This window comes from Pelodiscus sinensis, chromosome 1 (assembly GCF_049634645.1).
Source record: "Pelodiscus sinensis isolate JC-2024 chromosome 1, ASM4963464v1, whole genome shotgun sequence".
Taxonomy (NCBI): Eukaryota; Metazoa; Chordata; order Testudines; family Trionychidae; genus Pelodiscus; species Pelodiscus sinensis.
Window position 1 is genome coordinate 43,160,906 of NC_134711.1, and position 20,865 is coordinate 43,181,770.

Sequence of the window (20,865 nt, forward strand, 5' to 3'; positions counted from 1 at the left end):
CAGTATTATTATTGGCCACAAAGTGCCCTTCTTTAAACCTCTACAGAGCTGAGCCCAAAACAGTCCCAGCCAGGGGCAGCAAGCACCCAAGACAACAATAGTCTATCTGCACTTGACTAACCTATCTTATACTACTATGCCAAAACTAAGTGCTAATGAAAAAACACTAGATTAATGAAAGATCTTGCCTGAGAAGTGAGGCAGCTTGAGCAGGCACATCTTTCAATAACATAAGCAGATGACATGATCCTTGTACATCTCCCATGTCCCTAAAGGACAAAATATTTCAAAGCTGCTTTGTAGCCATATCAAAAGTTCCATGTTCCTTAAGTGCGAATGCACAAAGGCCCTCAACCAAGGTGTTGAAACAATTTTTATAGTGGGGGTGATGATGAAGGAAGCCATGGAAACTACATATTCATTTTTGTTATGTTTTGTTATTACAGCTGCAAGCCAGGGAGGTGCAGCATGGGCATCTGGTATGTAAGGTGGGGGAAGATTCTGCCTTCCCAAACTGCCAGGCATAGCCCTGCCCATACTCCACTCCCAGAATACCTGCAGCAGGCATTCTGGAGTGGAGTGTTGCTGCCCTCAGAGTCCACCCTCCCTGTGCTCTTGGGCTGGAGAGGCAGGGGTAAACCAGGCATGTGGCATGCCCTCCTCCAGGGCTGGGGCCAGGTCACACATCCTCCAACCTCCTCCAGAGCTGGGGAGGCTGGGGCCATGTCACACACCCTCTGCCTTCCTCCCTCTCCGTGGTTGGGAGGGGAAGCACATGCATGGCATGCTGCCCTGACTCCCCATGGCGGTGGGAAAGAGGCAAGGCCTCAGAATGGGCAGGGCTCCACATGGGATTGGGGGCTTGCATCCCCCACCCATGCCTTCACCAAACATCCACGGGGCAAAGTATTCGCTAGAGCCTCACTGTTCTTTTGGAAGGTACTCAGGCACTAGTACTAAAGTGATGAGCGCTTATAAGACTATTAAGAATAGAATAAAATAGAATAGGATAAATTGCTATTAAATGTGAGTAGTAGTATCAGAATCTAATCCTTGTCCATTTTTCCAACATTACACAGCAAGTAACTTGGCAGAGTCATGAAGAGGTCTCAGAACTCATATTTCACAGATCTCACTTCTAATAATAAAATACACCTAAAAAGTCCCAGCAACCATATATAGACATTTTCAAGATAGAAAGTTACACAAATAGTAAATACATCCTTAAACTCAGCCCCACAACAAACTAGAATGCTCTGCTTCCCCTCATTACTGAAGAAAAACTAAATTACCCACACCTGCAGTGTAAATTTTCTCTTTAATGAAGCGCACATACTCTAACTACAATTAATCAAATGCCAATCAATCTACCATTAATTCTGACAGTTTTTCAGCCATCTCAATATACTAATCTTTCATTACCCAGTATGTTCACACTCCTGTACCCCTCTCCCCCAAATTGGTCTCTCAGTATATCTAGGCAACAGTCATCTATCTGTGAATTTTTTACTAGTATTTTAATTGCCTGGAAAATATTAAGCAAATACAAACATGTCTAAGGAAGTAATTTGTAATCTCAAATTGTATTGATAATCTTAATCACTTTAGTCTGAAATGTTTTAATTCTGGGACAAAACTATGTTTATTTTGGTCAAGTTAACACTTTTCCCACAGCATTAATTAATAATGAAATATGTGGTTCTTAATTAAATCCTTTTTTATGGGATTAAATTGCTTCTACTCACTTGGCAGTGTTTTGCAGGAGACTGAATTTTTATTCCCATTCTCAATATCGTCCTCTTGGGGCAACCAACTCATGTAACTCAGCTAAGGAAGTATGCTTCATCCTTGGGGCTGACAAAGGAAGTTCTTGCAGTGCTCAGCAGCAACTTCTCTGGATAATTAAAGAGCAGCACAGGTGAGCTCTGAATTCAGTTCTCAGCTAGAATGAAGGAGACTGCAGAATGGGGTCAAATTCAAGGAGAAAAAAAAATCTTTTCTTACAAAACTTTATCATTTTCCACTAAATCAGAACAGGACCTAGAATCAAATTGACCCAACATGTTTCAAAACATACCAACATGAAAACTATAAAGTATATTTCATTGAACACAGCCAGCATAAGAATGAATTTTTATATACTTATTCCAAACAGGTAGAAGTCAATCAGAATAGTGACCCACAAGTACATGGACAATTCCAATAAAGCTTTTAACACTCAAAGCAAATTGAAAATTGCATCTTTCAACACGCTGCAGTCACCAACACATTTTAATTATGAAAAAAATGCCCTCACTATTATTTAGCTACCCTAGGCAATGTCTGTCCTTTACATATGGTAGAGCTGGTAAGGATTTTGGAAATAACAACTATGGTCTGTCAAAGAGTGGTAAAGTATTCTGAAGGCACCATTCTAAGGAAACCAGATCTAACTTTACAAAGATAACATGCAATAAAACATATGTTCATATGGGCCCAATCCTATAAGAGGTGAATTCAGTCGGCTGTGGATCATGGTTATTGTTATTCATATTTTATGAATAAAAATATGAATAGCCATAATATTAAAAAAATAAGATAAAAAAACATGGGGAAAATAATTTTGTTTTACTGATATTCTGTAATTCATATTTAAATTATTGTTCTGACAGACTAATACAGATGATAAGCTGAAATGTGTGTATCAAATATTCAATATTACAAATCAACACATTCTCAAATAATGCAACCACTGCAACTGTGTGAGAGAATATAATGGTAGAAAGATGTTTCATGTTGTCTAATTTAAATAGCCTGAAGTAATATTTAACAGCCAGACATAGTTACCAAAAATCAAAGCTTTTCTGGAGTTGCATTAAGAAAATGTAGCTGAGTCTAACCTATGTGTGTTATAATATTTCAGTATTACAAGATTACGCTGGAGAATGTCACATAGGGTGTCTACATTACAGTGTTATTTCGAAATAGCTTATTTCGAAATAACTTATTTCAAAATAAAGTGTCTACACACAAAATGCATTTTGAAATAGCATTTGGCTATTTTGAAATAGCACGTCCACACTGAGTGGACTCTGAATTGCATTAAAGGCTGGCCAGAACCAGTTCCAGAAGGGCACCAGGTCAGGACTTACTTTATGGGGCTGCTACATGAGGCTATCTGAGGTCTGTGCTTAAAGGGACCCCACCCCCAGGCAGCCAGTTCTCAGGTTTCCCTGCTTGCTTGTCTACCTCAGTGAGGGACAGCGAAGCATTTTGTCTCTGCGTTCTCTGGTTGCCATCATTCGGGACACCACAGCGCTCTGCAACATGGAGTCAGAGCTGCCCCTGGGCACTCTGGTGCTTCTCTTGGACGCGTTGCTGCGAGACTGGCTGCACTTTCTGCAGGCTGCCATCTGGGAGGTCCATCGGGGGGCTGTCAGTATCCAGGAGGCCCTGTGGGAGAGCTTCCACCCTGAGGAGCACTCAGAGCCTCTCTGGTCTGCCCCCCTAGGGGCTTGTGCCTCATTCCTCTCTCATATCCTTCCACTTGCCCCTCCCTAACACCCCCTCCTGATGTCAAATAAAATACACGTATTTTTATGAACACAAACTCTCTTTATTTAACAAAACTCGGGTGGGGGCAGGTAATGAAACTCTGATGAGACTGGAGAAACTAGGTGGGAGAGGGGAGAAGCGAGGGTGGAAGAGGGGAAGGGGAAACCTGGGAGGAGGGAACTGGAAGGGGGAAGCAAGGGAAAGAAGAGGGAAGGGAAGATCAGGGTTCAGAGTTGGGGGTCTTACTGGACCAACTTGATTGTCATTCAAACCTGCTCCTGGGTTTGCATGTGGCCTTTGGTGGCCAGGCTAGCAGCTATCCTGCAATAGACGGCCACGTTCCTCTGTCTAGTGCAAAGATCATGGACGTTGGGGGCATCCCCCCCAAAGCTGAATAAAGTCCATGATCTCTACCCTGGACCAGGAAGGTGCCTTCTCCGGGCCCTGGCAGGCTCCTGGGCGCTGGCAGACTGCTCCTTGGAGTGGTGGAGGGCTGGCTGCCAGTGGCTTGCTGGCTCATGTTTTTGGGGCCACTGGGTCAGGGGCTGCTGGCTCTGGGCTGGCAGGGTTGGAGCTGATACAGGCACTGTGGCCAGAGTCTACCCCTTTAAAGGCTCCAAGGATGGGGGGAGGGAGAGAAGTGTTTTTGGTTGAGGCTGGAGTGGCCACCAGGGCACCCTTATTTCGAAATAGGTGTCTACACAGCACTTATTTCGAAATAGCTATTTTGAATTTGGCGTTATTCCTCGTAGAATGAGGTTTACCAAATTCTAAATAAGCGCTCTGCTATTTCGAATTTATTTCGAAATAGCAGTTTTGCTGTGTAGATGCTAGGAAAGTCATTTAGAAATAAGGGCTGTTATTTTGAAATAACTTTGCTGTGTAGACATACCCACATAGATCTGAGAAGAAATCTGATGAAATTCTGCTCTCAGGTATGCTACATTAGCAACTCATACCACAGCCTAACTATATTTTTTAGATCTTGTTCATTGTTTTATCTGTTTTAAGGCCAAAAGGGACCATTATGATCAGTTAGTTTGACCTCCTTTATAAGGCAGACTATAGAATTTCTCTAAGTGATTCTTGCATTGAACTCATAGTTTCTTGTGGCTTAAAGTATATCTTTTAGAAAGACAGTCTTTATTTAAAGATTTCATTTGATGAAGAATCTTCCATATTCAGATAATTGCTCTCCCTGTTAAAAATCTGCATCTTATTCTAGTCAGAATTTGTCTATCTTTGACTTTGCTTTCATTCATGCTATTTATTTTCAAAGACCTTTGCTAGTCAGCTTGAGTGTTAATTCCAGGAGTACTGCAGCCCAGATCTTCAAAGGTACTTAGGCACCTGACCTCCATTTTAGGTTCTCAATCATCAGTCCTTAATTTGTGCCATTGCTTCCTGGGCCTGAGCCCTCTCACCTCTAGGCTCAGCAGTTCATAGCCCCAGCATCTGTGGGTTCCTGGCCAGCAGTCACCACGCTCTGGCTACCCAGCACTGGAGGCAGCGCTGTTGCCAGCAGCAGCACAGAAGAGTGGCAATAACTCATACCATGCCACCCTTACTTCTGTACTGCTGCTGGCAGTGGCACTGCCTTCAAAGCAGGGTACCTGGCTAGAAGCCACTGCTTTCTAGTTAGAGCCCCCAGGACCTTTTTTGTTCCAAATTAAACACTGCTAATCACCTTTGAGAAGCTGGGGCTTCCTTCTCAATAGGGGAGAGCTAGGTGTGCTCCTGTTGTCAGAGATCTGCTCCCTCTGCCTAGTAGCAACTATCCTGCCCTACCCAACAATGTGATTTCATGCCACCAGATATGACACAGAAACAGTTTCCCATAGGCTTTTAAGTGCAGGGACCAAATCAGAAGGCAATTGGTGTAGAAATCTGGAGTTGAGCTTTGTGTAGACCACTTCTGCCCTCAAAATGATCCTTTTCATGACTCTTTAATAAACACATTTCTTCCTACTCATATACATTGTATTTCTAGCCTTCCAGGATTGACCTGGAATCTCCAGGAATTATAATCTTTAATTTACTATTATGTCATGTGATTATATCTCCAGGAATACCCCCCCAACCAAAATTGACCACCCTACTCACACTCCCAAAATCGTAGCAAAAGGGACAGTGCTAGGATAGGTGTTAATGTAAACTCTTGGCAAACCCTGTCCTGGACTTGGGCATAGCATGATATTTTGATTAATACAGACAGGGGCAGATGACCATTTCCTGGGGCCCAGGACAGCACCATTTCACGGGGCCCCCCTTTGCCACGGTGCATGCACGCTGCCGCCACAGCGCATGTGCGGGGCTTCTTGAAGCACGGGTCCCGGGGCAGCCACCCTGCTCGCCCTGCCCTATATCCGCCCCTGAATACAGCACATCATTAAATGATTTAAAAATGACTGGTAGGTCTCAAAAAGTAAATGTATCCAGTGAAACTTCATGGATGTGTGTTTCTAGGATCCTACATTTTTGTTCATGACTCAGAAGAAAACATAATATAATTGCAGATGACACAAAAATTGAGGGAGTGGTAAATAACAGAGGATAGAACAGTGACAGAGCAATTTGAATATCTTGGTAGGCTGGGCACAAGCAAACAATTTTAATACAGTTAAATATAAGCATATACATCTAGGCCAGTGTTTCCCAATTTTGTTTGGCCACAGAACCCTTTTCAGCTTGAAAGAATTTTCAAGGAACCCTAGAGTTCCTTGGCCTGCAGCAGTTTGTTGAGCAAGGGGGGAAAAAAACAAACAAACAAAAAAAACCCCAAAAAACCCCAAACAAAACACTGCCAAGTCCAAGTCCTGCTGCAATTTGTCTCTGTCTCTGCCCGGTTCTCACGGAACCCTTACTTTCGCTTTGCGGAACCCCAGTGTTCCATGGAACACCAATTGGGAAATACTGATCTAGGCACAAAGATCAGGCAATTCTTAAAAAATGGTGAATCTATCTTGGAAGGCAGTGACTCTGAAAAAGATTTGGGGATCAATTGAACATAAGGTCTAAGTGAGACACAGTGGCTAGAAGAGCTAATGTGATCTTGGACGCATAAGTATCAGCAGGCTCAAGTAGAAGTGCAAAGGTTTATTTACCTCTCTATTTGGTGCTATTGCTGCTGGAATACTGAATCCCATTCGGCATCCACAATTCAAGAAACATGCTAATAACTTGGAAAGAATTCAGAGAAGAGCCACAGAAAAGATTAAAGGATTAGAAAGCATTCCTTATAGTCATAGACTCATGAAGCACAATACATTTATCTTAACAAAGAGAAAGTTAAGGAGTGACGATCAGTTTTAAGTACCTATGCTGGAAACAAATACTTGGCAATAAGCTATTCAATCTACCAATAAAAAATATAACAATTGAATGGCTGGAAATTGAAATCCCACCTCACCTTGAAATAGAACAGGGTGTACATATGTGAAACAAGGCCAAAGAATACAATCCTGTGCTCATCCTTGGGGTGGAGGCTGCTAATCTATGTATAAGAGGGAGCTCAGATTGGAAGGACATGATTGAAATACATTCCCATGAGTGTACTGGGGCCAGTTTTTTACCTGAATTCCACTAGCCTGTCCACCTAGTCAGGTGATACTTCTTCCTCCACCCCCTTCTGTCCCAACTCCCATGAAGAGATCTTAAGAACCCACTACCATTTTGTCCAACAGGCCCAGAACAAGCTTTTGAGGCTGCAGGGGCTACATTGAAATCACTGCAACACTTTGAAGAGGTGCAGCATGCACCCTCCTTTCCACAGGACCTATTGTGCTGTTAGTGTGAAAGGAGGTACAACCATAACCCAGACTCTTTAGGGGAGACTGACACATCTATCGGCATTAATTTTACACATGGAACTCAGTAGTACTACTCAGGTAGAAGTCAGGACAATATTTGTCTTGAGAAATGTATGCTGGTTTTACATATGACATGTTTTATTGAATTTTCAGCTTCCAAAAAACAGATTGAACTGTTTTATGTTAATTTGATACAAAGTTATCATTGTGGACAATTGTAGAGGTTCATTTTTCTACACTGATCTGGTCAGCTGATTCCATTTTCCCTCTTGTGTGTATTACTGCTTTTATAAGGTAGAGTGTCACAACATGAGTGCCAGCTGCATCATTTGACAGCTGTGCTAAAGCCTTTTTCACACAATGAGGTCCATTATGGCATCCTGATGGTGGTACACTGAGTTATGAGCTGAAGATAAAGTATTGTTGAGTGCTAAAGAGATCTGGCAATGTGTCAGGATTACACTACAGTGTGGTATGGTTAGTGGTGTGTAGCAGATTATAGTTGCTGGAAATTACAGGTCTCTAATGCTATTTAGGTTTCTGGTAGTGTGTGATGTGTTGGCAAATGGTGGCTATAATTTTTATGGAAAAAGTGAATAGCTAATGCTTAACAGCTTTAGTTTATTAGAATTTGTCATTAGCCATTTAGTAAGCTGGCTCAGAATTATAGAAGTATGACTATTTGTTCATTTTAGCAACATGCCTACAGAAGCCTATATTTGGAGTTTTGGTTCAGTTAATTAAAAATGAGTAATACAGTTTCCCATGGTATTTATAGAATCAGAATTAATGCACATCTTGTTTGTAAAGACATGATTGGGTATTGTAGTTATGAATGTTCAAATTCAGCCCATCTTTCTTGAGCTCTAGTCCTCAGTAGATATTTGCTTTCTGTATGACCACATTCTGATTGGACAGCTAGGGTCTTGTGATGCCTTCATAGCTGTGCATCAACTGACAATGGGATACACCTGGGATATCGTCTACTGAAAAACATCAATTTTTTATATCCATTACATAAGATGAGTTGCAAGGGAGGAGAACTGGTGGTTTGAAGATCTGGTTTCTTACCCTGATACATTCCCTTTGTTACACTGAAAAAATATTCTTTCTAAAAGGTATATATATCTTTGTTATATATGACAGAATCTTCTGATCTGCTAATAAAATAATGAAATTCTGTTATTCTTCTGCATTAAAAGAATGTCAGAGGAAGGGAGCTGAAGGCAATGCTGTCTATACACTTTAGAGTCTGCATGTGAACCTATAACATACCATGATCTGTATTTAGGCAGATGATAGAGCTTTTAATACTGAAATCAACATAGATCTTTATACAACACCAAGAGGAGATAATCTATCCATGATAAAAGTGTGTATGTTACATACCCAAGTTGGAACCCCAATGAGGATGTTCAAGGAAGACTGAGACCTCAACATACTGAAAGGATTGTCCTGAACAAACTTAACCAGAAGTGAAGAGAAGAAACTGGTCAATAGACTATTCAGTATCAGTATCAAAAGATGTCCAGAGACTGAAATAATGCTTCTTTTAAATAGTGAGCACCTTGTCCTTCTTAAAAAACACCATGTCAGTTTCTACCAGCAAAGTAACTAACGCGGCTAGAACCTCCTTGAATGACACAAGCAGAGAAGGCCTAGCATGTATTCCTACCACATACTGTTTGCCTCCGCAAACAAAGGTAGTTTCATCTGGATTTGATTGATCATGGTGGTTGGAGAAAATGCAGCTGAGGTTGTCCACTGTCACGTTGAGTGTCCCTGGGAGGTACATGGCAATGGAGATGACATGGTTGTCATTTACCAGTTTCATAGTCTAAATGCTTCTAAATAGAAGGAGGTGGACGGGGCTTCGCCCTGCCAATTGATGTAGTAGACACACAACGTATTGTCTGTCATGATAGTGACCGTTGTGTGCGCTATGTAGGAGAGGAAGTGACGGCATGCATAACGGACCACCCTCAAATTGATCAGGTTGATGTGGAGCATTTGTTCATTGTAAGATCACTTGCCTTGCACTGTATGGGGTCCCCATCCCATGAGAGATTCATCTGTCATTAGTGTAACAGTGGGAGCAGGTTGCTGAAAGGGCACCCCCTGTAACATATTGTGAGGCTGTGTCCACCAATGTAGGGAACTGAGGACACTTGGTGGCATGGTGACGATTTTGGGGCACGAGTCTCTAGAGGGGGTATAGATATGCTTGTAAGCACCTCATATGCAGACTGCCGAGTTTGACCACATACATGGTTGCCACCATATGACCAAGAATTTTGAGGCATTTTGTTAGGCCTTGGATTGCCTCAAATCTGTGTCTGGGCAACATTGCCGTAGTTAATGTTGAATCGAGGTGTCCTCTTATAAATTCCATAGTTTGTGTAGGCTGGAGTGTGGATTTTTCATAGTCTGTGAGAAACCTGAGGCCGAGTAAGAGAGAAATGGTTATGTTGACCATGTCCTGAGTTTCATAAGAACAGTCATACTGAGTCAGACTGAGCCAAGTATCCTGTTTGCCAACAGTGGCTGCCATTACTACTGCAAGGGTCTTTAAAAAAAAACAAAAACCCACAACCGCTGGGAGTTGTCAAAAGGCCAAATGGGAGAATGCGGTACTTATAGTGCTGGTTACCCACTATAAAATGTAAAAGCATCTGTGTGCAGGATGGACTGTTATGTGGAAATACGCATCCTGAAGGGCCGAGAGCCAATCCCCGTAATTCAATGCAGGTATAATTGTGGGTGGTATCACCATCTTGAACCTTGTGTACGTTACATACTTGCTGAGTTTCTTTAGGTCTAAAATGGGCCTCCATCTTCTGGTATTCTTCTCTGTTAAGAAATACTTTGAATAGAAGTGCCTTCCCTGGGAAGCCGATGGCACTGGCTATATCTCTCCTATTTGCAGGAGGTGTTGGACTGCCTGTTGCATAAGGACCTGTGAGAGGGGTTCCTGAAGAGGGACAGTTCTGTTTAAAGAACACAACTGCGGAGTGAATGTAAGTGTAGTTTTTCCAGAAAAACTCTGCAATGTAGACAAACCCTGGTTGTAGGCTGAGGAGAATGTGGTGATCTCCTAGCCACTGTAGAAGAAGCAGTGTGGCGGCTCCTGTGAGAGGACCAAGTGTCCTAAGGATGCCATCAGCCCAGGAGTCACAACACTTAAAGCCTGAGAAACCTGGCATATCGATCAGGAATGGCAAAGAACCAGGTTTTTAATTAATGGGAAGGGTAGTAGTAAAAAACTTGGATCTGTGGAAAAACTGGGGAGATTTAATGGATTTTAATGTTGTTTCAGGTGAAGAAAGGATGAGCAAGGGGAGCTCCATCTGCTGCCAAAGACGGTAGAGAAGGAACTGAGGAGCCACACAATGTGCGTGTCTAACGAACACCAATGGCATGAGGAGACACTACTGTGCATGTGCGCCGTGGCAGGGTACTGCTAGAAAAATCTCTGGTTGCCGGTCTGAGGATGCATCAGCACCAGAGTGGAGCACCCCTGGGAACATCACTCGAAGAAAGTAGTTTTTCCTAATATCTAACCTAAACCTTCTCCACTGCAACCTGAGACCATTGCTTCTTGTTTCATTGTCCACCGCTGGACTCTCTTCAGTTTGTCCTCTTCTTTTCTGTAGTGGGGGGAGCTCCCAAAATTGGAAGCAAAACTCCAGATGTGGCCTTACCAGTGCTGAATAGAAGGGAATACAGTGAACCCTCGTTTATCGCGGTAGATAGGTTCCAAACCCGACCGCGATAGCTGAAAATCCGCGAAGTAGGGACACCATATTTATGTATTTATTTAACATGTATATTCAGACTTTTAAAACCCTCCCTTTACGTAGTACTGTTAACAAACCACCCTTTAATGTACAGAACATACGTAATGAAAAAAGTCCGCGAAGTCGTGAATCCGCGATGGTCGAACCGCGAAGTAGCGAGGGCTCACTGTAATCACTTTCTCCTATTTGCTCACAGGGCTCCTACAAATGCTACTGTTGCTCTCATAGTCACAATATGAGAGGCTGTTTCAAAAAACCACTATGTATAAAGGTAAATTTTAAAAAATAGATCAGGAAATCAAATTACCAGGATGACCGAGGGGGAACTTTATTAAGAGGCGAATAGCCCTAAGGCCCTAAGATACATTTGTAATGTTTAACACAGTGTAGTAAGCTCAGATTTACTCAAACAGTTTGAGAAAAACAATATGTGACTTCATATTTATTTGAAATTTTTCTATTACCTACTGCCAATACCTTTTCTTTTTTTGAGATACACAGTTTTAAATTAAACACTGCACAACTTGTCCTGTGATTACTATTATCAGTGAAAATCTTATAGTCCATTGTATTAGGATCGGTGTCATGGCACATACTTTTTGGTGGATTAAATAGTAAAATTAATACCATAATACTTTTGTTGGTATGTAAGGCACCAGCACACTGCAATATATGTGGGTTATGGATTGGCTGATGTTTAACGTATTTATATTATAAAATAAACTGACTCTTCTTCATTGTAACTAGTTGCTTTCTGCTCTTATTGAAATCAAGTGCAAGTGCAGTGAGATTAGTGGTGCAGGATTGAGCCAAAAGTGACCAGAAACAACTGATGCAATACATAAGTGAACCTGTGAGCATTCACATCTGCTCATTCACAGACTTAGTGAGCAAACAAGCAATTCTGATGGTTGGTTTGTTAAAGAATGAGACTTTGCTACATACATAATTATAGTAATATAACTGCTACCTTTTCAATTTGTACATCCAGAATCCATGAAGCTTACAACAATTATGTTTGTTGTAGGTGTCCATGATTTTTTAAAAAAATTTGTGAGAATCAGTCCACTGTCCTGTTTTACCATATATTTTTTCTGTATAATTTATATAACACATTGTACTGTTTTTGTATACTTTTTTTTTCTGTTTCTCTGAATAATGGGTGAGGAGGTTTCCTGTAACAACCACTTTTTATTGAAAGTTTTGTTTCTCCTGGAAACAGAAGAGAATTATAATCCCATCATCAGATTCAGTATAGAGAGAAAGAAACAGGACTTTAGTCTATTAGATTAATGTACTGCATGTTCAGGAAAAGAAAATTGTTCTAGGAATGATTTGGAACATAATAAATCAGTTTCCAAGAATAAAACAGAATCATTTATTATTATGCCACAAACCTTCTTAAGATCTACCGATAAATTTCTATTGTCTAGATTAAAAAAATCTAAACCAAAGTGATGACTGTGACACTACAGATGCAGTTCTTGTGAATATTTAAACAGATATTTTTAACCAGGAGTCTGCCAACATCTATTTCAGTCATCTTGAGGAAAGCTGGTTGTGACAGATGGCATCCAGCCTGCCTCATATGAATTTTACATGCTATATAAACATTGATGATTTAGCTCTTCCTTTAAACAAAACAAAATATCAGTTCAGGCCTGTGTTCATAACCTCTTCCTTTTGGATACCTCCTTGCAATTGACTGGGGGACGGACACCTCCACTTTCAATCAAATCTTCTTTTGACAAGCCTTAACACAACCATGACCCTCTCCACTGTCTGTCCATTTTGCCTTGCTGCTGTTGTGTTCATGGTATTCTTCCTTTCTCTTTCCTTTTTTATTGTACAGTTTTCTTTTTCTATTATTTTTCTATTGATTTGTTTATTACCTCAGCTGGTAAATATTTTCTTTTTTCTTATCCATAGTCCCTTAATCATTAAGATATTGTATACAATATAATTGTAATTTCCCATCCACAGTTGTTACATCTCATTCAGCTCTACTGTGAGGTAGCAATAGCAGGAATGCTGATGTAGAGCAGCTGCGAGTGTTTTAACTGGTATGGTGTGCAAAACTGAATTGCTCGTCCATGCACTCCCAAAGCAGAGAAGCCTTGAATAGTGTATTACATAAATACTTCTGCTTTGGGAACGAGGAGGAAAGATAAAGGAAGTCTCTCAAATAGCTAGAAACTTGGTCTTCTTTAATCACCATTTTTGTGGGCTATTAGTTTAAAGCAATCTTTTGTCCCTCTGGCTTCTTTTCTTCTTACATTAATAGCTCCATATTAAAGCTCAGCCAAGAAGAACCTGCTTAAAGCTCTGGCTTCTTTATATTTCTTCTGAGGCAAACTAATATTCAGTCAGAAAGAGACCATTCCATACTCCTTCCGTTCAGACATAGGAAGACTCCTCTCAGAATATATTCTCTAATTCCTGCCATTGTCACTGACATTAATTGTCATAAATGGGAATAGAGCTGGTCAAAGACAGGGAATTGTTTGGTAAATAACAAGGGAAATTTATGTACCAGCTAGTTCCTGCCTTAAAATCAGGATCAATCTCTAGAATTACTGATCATCAAAGGAAATTTGGACTGGATAAATTCTAAATATATGCAATGGAAATCTTAAAATTTTGAAGATGTTCCTTCTAAAAATAACCACTTTGACATCACTAATATAAAAAACTAAAATTTTATACTGAGGAAGTAATAGGAGAAAATTAACTAACTGTATCTTCTATCAGTTCTTCTAATTAACCTATATACCCCCTTGTCCCAAACTAACAAAATAAAAATACAAATAGTAAATAAAGTATTATTTTCAGCTACCATATGTGTTCTAGGTCAACCTCCAGATGTGAGCTTGATGAAAGAAATACTGGAGGAAATGTTCTGGCACATGTTAGAGGGGATCTCAAACTTGAGTATCATAATGGTGCTTACCTTAAAATCCATAGGTGAAATTCTGATTCCTTTGCAATCTATGCAAAATTCCCATTGATCTCAATAAGGTCAGGATTCTGCCCTATGAACCACCAGCCACAGGGCTAGATCTTTAAGTATTTACTCAACCTTTCTCAGGAAACTTTTGCAAACACAAGTTCGGCAGGGTATATATATGAATTAGGGCTTTATACTAACATCCATCTCTGTTAAATCTGAACACTTCCAAAGTTAATTATACTCATATCATTCAAAGTGGATTTAATGGGGCTTTTGGCTTTCCTCTTTCTCTGATTAAGGGAAGATCTGCCTGGGATACAAATAAGACTTAGCCTAATATTTTTATATTTTAGAAGATAAAGTTACACAAGAATAAACACGTAATTGAAAAATGAATACAAATAAATTGATCAGTGTCCTGTGGATTGCTAGCCAATAACTAAAAAGCCATGACAAAATGCAATAAAAGTTCAATGCAATTTATATTCTTTCTGTCATACAGTGTTTCCTTGGGAGATTGTTTTCTGATATCTAAAATGTTTCTGTGAAAATGTATTGTATACTCCAGTTCCATTCTACATTTCATATCTGTCATGATCCTATCTTCAGAAGACAAAATAGTCAAGCAAAGATGAGTATTTTTGATAACTGCCTGATGAAGTCAGATGAGTCTAAGCTGTTCTATATAGCTGCAATGCAGCTAGATTTTAAAAATTGGTTAAATTAAATTTAGGATTAAAAGAAGAACCTTATAGAGCCATAAAATAAGTACTAACTGGAGATGCAGTGAAAAACTACAACAGTTTTCCATAATATCTGTCTGATTTAAATTACTTTACATTTTGGTATGCCTGGTCTATCTTTAAAACAATGGTAACCTTGATTTTTCAAACTTATGAACATGTGCATTTTTTAATAAAGTCTAAAGACTAAAATAATTGTAATATTCCTATAATGTTTCCTTTACTCCTTCTACTACTGACACTTAAAATATTCACTACCTCATCCACTGCAGTTTGACCTACAAAATTAACAACTCACCATTGCTGAAGGGTCAAAAGAGCCATTAAAAGTCAAGTGAGATCCATTTAGAGAAACAAGTTTCTAAATTAAGGCTCCTAGTAATTCAGAGTACACAAGATTATAGATTGAAAAATCAAAACATATAGCAATTTTATTAATTCAGACTAAAACATTTATCAAATACAAAAGCAATTAACAATCATTTATATTAATCAAATGTATGTATGTATGTATCACACTGCTTTACATAAGCCTGAGAAAGTATTACTGGTGCTACTAATAGTTAGTATTGCCTGTCACTTTCTACTAGCCCTGTTTTCAGTTGGGCTATGTCTAGACTAACTGCCAGCTCCTACTGCCTTTTAAATTGCAGAGCTGCAGTGGGGTTTGGTTGGGGTTGCCTTCCCCCATCAAACAATTGAATAGTCAATAAAAATTTTATGGACTACTTGATTACTAAAATAACCTAAATGTAACATCCCTATGCTGGGCCATAGTATCCCGGACTTGGTAGATTCAGCCTGTACCACAATTAAAACTTTATTGCTAGAAAGATGCCCATGAGGGGCCACAGCCGGCATGCTGAACAGCATCAAAGAGAAAACAGCTCATGTGTACTTACATTAAAATGAGGGAGATCAGGGAAAATATCCTCCCTATCTGGGGGAGGTCCAGGTTGGATATTAGGAAAAATATCCTACTTTACGAGGAAAGTGGTGAAACATTGGAATGAGTTACCTATGGAGGTGGTGGAATCACTATCCCTAGAGATTTTTAAGTCCCAGCTTGCAAAGCCCTGGATGGGATGATTTAAAAGCTTAGCAGGGTAGCCAAGTTAGTCTGTAACAGGAAAAACTTAAAAAACAACAAATAGTCTAGTAGCACCTTAAACACTAGCAAAACATGTAGATGGTATCATGAGCTTTTGGGGGCACAACCCACTTCTTCAGATGACCAGAGTATTAGAAGTCCAGATTCAAGAATAAATAAGGGAAGAGGTGGGGGAGGATTTCATTAGGATGATTTAGTTAGCGTTAATCCTGCTTTGGGCAAGGGGTTGGACTCTATGATCTCCTGAGGTCTCTTCCAGTCCTATGATTCTATGTAATCTACTATTTTTTTGAGGTGTGGGACTGGAATTTACATAACTACATAGCCAACCAAACCAGGAAGCTTGTGAGCCTGCTGGAAACCTTCCCCACCAAGGATGACCCATTGAGACATGAGCAGGTAGACCGTCAAGACATCTCTCAGGATGTTCAGAACTCGGAGCCCTGATGCCAGCCAGGTGGAGGATGAGCCTGAATCATGCACTGTAGCAACCAATCCTAATTCCCAGGCAACCAAATATGGAAGGAACCTCAGTAAATTTAAAACAATTTGCTATTTAAGTTTTATTGCATGATTATTACTCTACACTGCCATGCTAACTTCTGTCCTATGAGTTAAAGGCATTTCTGAGGTTCCTGTCTCTTGCATTCCCAACTTGGTCATGCTGCTATTCACCTCCTGCCCCATACATCTTCCCAAAATGGCACTTGCTCCAGTTGCTCCCTAAAGTTCCTATTCCTGACTTTTTCAGGATCGTACTGTGGAAAGCACATGCACATTTACCTATTTTCCTATCCTGCTCTCAGCTGTTTTGCTTCCCCATCCCCGAACTCTGTTCTCCACCTCAAAATGTCTGCTGGCAGAAGGCAAAGCCATGTCTCTGCTCCACCTTATCCACTCTACAACAGATTGGAACAAGGAAGACACATTTTTATGTGAAGTGCAAAAGTCTGATAGGAAAAGTAGTTTGGTTAGTGTTCACAATTTACATGAGGTAGAAATCAACACTGCATTCTCATAAAAAGCTACAAAGAATACAAATTCCCCAATGACACACATTCTAACAGTGAATGCTTAAGGCAATCATTTCAGAAGCCTATCCATTTTTCTCTGCACTTTCAACATGTCTGCAGAGGAGAAAACAAAATCTAAACCTGAGAAATTGCTCACATTTTTATTTGGGGATTATAAGGAATAGTTGCATAGCCATTCTCCACTGGTACCACTCACTAGTCCCTTGAAGGGATGTAATAGTGTAGTTGATTAATCGATATGCAAATAAGTTAATGCTATGGACTACACGCATTTTCTACCTCCTTGCCAGTAAAGTTTTTCTAGTAGGCTAGCCAGCAGCCTGGCTCAGTCTTGGCTCGTGCTGGGTCGGGGACCTACCCCCACTGTGGCTTTGCATTTAAAGTGTATTAGGAGCCAGACAGGCTGGCAGCCTGGCTCAGTTCCGGTATCAGAGGCTTCAGTGTGGGGTGACAGGCAGCTAGTCTGTGAAAGGAGCTGGTTTTTAAACTGGCTCCCCTTTTGGATCAGCTCCCATCTGGCTTCCTGGGCTGCTGCCTCTGATACAGAGGCAGCAGCGCGAGTGACAGGGGACTCCTCAGCGGCAGGCTGGCTCCTCACTAGCTGTCGAGCCCACCCCCAGGGACTACAGACTAGTCAAGTAACAGATAAGAATTTGTGAGGTTACTCAACTATTCAATTAACCAATATTTAACATCCCTAGTTCCATTCCTGCATTGAGAAGAACACTGACTGCCCCTATAGAGTTTGGGAATCCACTGTGCACAGATCCTTTAATAACCGCTCCTGAACATCACCATTCTTTATAACTGCGATTGCAAATATGGCACAGAAGTCACTGATCCCAAAACTGTCAGGACCTCTATGACTTCCGCAGGCAGTGGGCAGCCCTGCGCACCTGGGACTGCCTCTGAGGAAAGCTGCACTGGCATCCCCAAGCAGCTTGTCCCAAACGCCACAACAGCAGCCATTCTAGTAAGGGACTCACCTGGGAAGTGAGAGAATCAGGACACTGTCCCTTTCTGCCAGTGACTCTACTTATTTATTCAGAGTGCAACAGTTTCAACAGGAGAGAAGGAGGGATCCTCCTCATCAGAGCATCCTATAGCCCAATAGTTAGAGAACTCACTTGAGAGTTGTGGATCGCGGTTCAAATCCCTTCTTCCCTTCAGGTGGAAGCAAGACTTGAAAGAGGATGGGGAATTGACTGTGTGTGGGTGTCCTACATCTCAAGTAGCCTAACTACTGTGCTAAAAATATGACAGGTCGTCCTCCTTCCCACTAGATTCTTGTGTAGCATAGGTGCCTAATGCCAAAAGATTGTCTTCATCTAAGTAACTAAAGCACAGATGCTTCCTCCAGTTCATACTTAGGTGCTTGTATCGGAAAGATGACGGGGATTAGAATCCAGCGCTGTCATTGGCATCTTCCTCTGGCTAGCATAGATGTCTCCCTGCCCTCCGTATTCATTGTGTAGGAGTTTAAGAACCTAACTCAGGCTTGTGAATCTCAGTGATTTTCTAGGCACCTAAAAGCCAGGCACAGGAATGTCCAACATCACAACATCTAATTCAAGTTGTGCATTCAGGTCTACGGTGACACAAGCAGTCTGGAAGACAGTAAGGAATTGAACCTGGGTCTCTTAAATTTGAGGCAAATGTCCTACCCACTGGAAAATACTTCTCCTCACACTACATTCTTTGAATATCAAAAGTACTACATAATGCAAAGTACACTGAAAAATCATAACTTACGTGTCTCAAATTTGGTATAAAAATTAGTGGAGATTTGAGTCACTGTGCCTCAATTCTTGTTCAGTAAAATCAACACTTTACCTTTAAATTTTGTTTTGAAGATAATGTTTTGTGATGCCCTCAAATACTATAATGGTGAATGCCATGGAAACCCAATGAGAGAAAGAATGATTTGTCCTCAGAGAAGGTTTTAAACAGTAAATAAGGCCTTGGGCCACACATTCATTGATGAGGACACAACGAAGTAGTGACTTACTGTCCATTTACTGAATGGGGCAACAGTCCTGGGAAAATGGGGTGTGATCACATAATAAGACTATATCAAAATTCATAAGCATAAAGGGCTGAATTAATGGTGCACATGCAACCACACTTCTGGCATTTCGTAACTTTTGAATTCTTAATTATGCAACCTTAATATTTGTTCCTATAGCTTTTTTCTGTATAAAGTATAAATGTATTTAAAGGCCTATATTCTGAAAGTTGCCTACCAGAAGGTTTGTGCCTAAACCCATATTAGCCAAAAAATACAATATGACACTCCTGAACAAAACAATGCTATAAAACTCTGTATTTGGAAAGTAAACGCTCATTCCTGAGAGAAGATCTGGAGGTGCTCAGCACCTCCACTCAGAACTTCACAAGATTAGATCTTAAATGATCCAGCACTTCTATCCACTCTCTGCTCTATCTGGGTTCATTTGAAATAGCATTATGAGAATGGGGATCACATATTTCCTACTATAGTACTTTGAATTATTTAACCAATGTGCTTTCTTCTGCAAGCCATTCTAGCCAGACTTGTAAAGGCTTAAATCAAAAGATTGCCTTGTTATACTAGCAGTCCTTAGAGGAACAAAGCACCTTGCTATATTCTATTTGAAATGTTTGAAGGTTTAGAAAAAATTATATACATCAGTAAGAGCTTCAGCACTAATGATTGTTTCTGGTCTGATATATTATATCAATATCAGTCTCTGAAGTTTCATTACAGTGTCATGTTGATCATGCCACTGTTAGTAAATTTTTGAATATCTCACTTCCCTCTAAGAGGTACACTAAGTGACGACGTTGCTACAGCCGACACCATAGCACTTTCAGTTAAACTGTCATAGAACAAAACACAAAACAGCCTTGGTAGACAAGCAGAAAAATTCCAGAATTTATTTTCAGTGCCGCTGCTGTCTCTTGTCATCAGTACTAATATTGTACAGTTATTCAACTGTTTCAGCTATTCAGTGGCTATCTGAAAAATATTATAACAAACTATTTTAGTTATTGTATTTTCAGAGTATCTGCACAATCGCTACACTGTTGTCAACAGGAAAGCAATGATTCTGAATTTTCTAGTCTGAGACACTTAGTATCCATGGAATAATGTTAGCATAATATTCATGTATTAGTTTAAGAAAAGCCTCTTGTGTAAGAATTATTTAAAATCATATCAGGCCATTTAAAAATGTTTTACATTTAAATTGGCACACTGATTTAGTAGTTTAAGTAATTGTTTTCCATTGGGTAAGTACAGATAGTATTTATAACCTGTTTAAGAAGTACAGGACACACTATTTACCTCAGGACTTCTTTGGATAAATCTCTGATGCTGTTTGACATCTTTGCTGACTTCCTGATATTTGAAGATGAAGTATTCAAACCTATTAACACCTATAGAATAAGTAATATTATTTTATTTTTTTGAAATATTCCATAGTTACTCTTTAGTTTTATTTGCTGGTTTCCAGTGTAGGTTCCACGCTTAGAAGCAAATTCTCAATATGGTAACATTTGATTCAGACTCATCAGACAATAACCATCTGATTTTCAGCTAGTACAAATCAACACAACTACATTAAAGTCAATAAAACTATACTGATTTGCATCAGCTGAAAATGCAGTCAGTTACAAAGGGTTTACTTTTGAGGGCATTAATAAGGGTTTGGTTTTAATGCGCTTTGAATCTCAGTTTTATTAAATCATATGTATGCCAGTCTCTCATTGTCTTTACAGGATTATGCCTAAGAGAGGAATGCACTATGATATCTAAACTGCTGATACGGATTTTTTCTGAATTAACTATTCACCTAGCACTGTGAAGTTGATTTACCAATGTATTGCCCTTCAATGGAAATAGAAAT

General features: G+C 40.1%; 1 protein-coding gene and 1 long non-coding RNA gene across 4 annotated transcripts in view; both read right to left on the minus strand.

The window, feature by feature from the left end:
* KCND2 (potassium voltage-gated channel subfamily D member 2) overlaps positions 1-20,865 on the minus strand; it is a 395,949-nt gene that overhangs the window by 256,023 nt on the left and 119,061 nt on the right. The gene's annotated exons all lie outside the window — the stretch shown is intronic.
* LOC142829364 (uncharacterized) overlaps positions 1-20,865 on the minus strand; it is a 94,767-nt gene that overhangs the window by 6,721 nt on the left and 67,181 nt on the right. For both annotated transcript variants that reach the window (XR_012903752.1, XR_012903753.1), the window contains exon 3: positions 1,746-1,894. This is a non-coding gene — a long non-coding RNA (uncharacterized LOC142829364). The remainder of the gene's footprint in view (positions 1-1,745; positions 1,895-20,865) is intronic.